This window comes from Poecilia latipinna, unplaced genomic scaffold, assembly GCF_001443285.1.
Source record: "Poecilia latipinna isolate Pla-1442-1.1 unplaced genomic scaffold, P_latipinna-1.0 Scaffold24, whole genome shotgun sequence".
NCBI lineage: Eukaryota > Metazoa > Chordata > Actinopteri > Cyprinodontiformes > Poeciliidae > Poecilia > Poecilia latipinna.
Window position 1 is genome coordinate 1072398 of NW_015112640.1, and position 369 is coordinate 1072766.

Sequence of the window (369 nt, forward strand, 5' to 3'; positions counted from 1 at the left end):
ATGAAAATGTAAAGAGCACATTATGTATGAGCACAAACAAGCTGTTACAGGAATGGCAAAGAGTTGTGACAGTTCGCGTTACTGTGATCTCAATCTTAAATCTAAACTTTGCTGGACTTTCTGTGCAGTACTACAACCTTTGCAGTATTACAAAGGCTGCAAAGCCTTTGCTCCCTATTTAAAGATTAAATGTTCTGCTATGCAAGGCTGAAAATTTGATTTGCCTCAAGTTTTCCAAACTGCAAAATAGAGCAGACAAATTAATTGTATGTAAAAAAAAAAAAAAATCCCCTCTCACTCTCCGTGGGTGGTCTCTTTCATCCTCTGAGCTCGGGTCCTCTACCAGAGGCCTGGGAGCTTCAGGTTCTC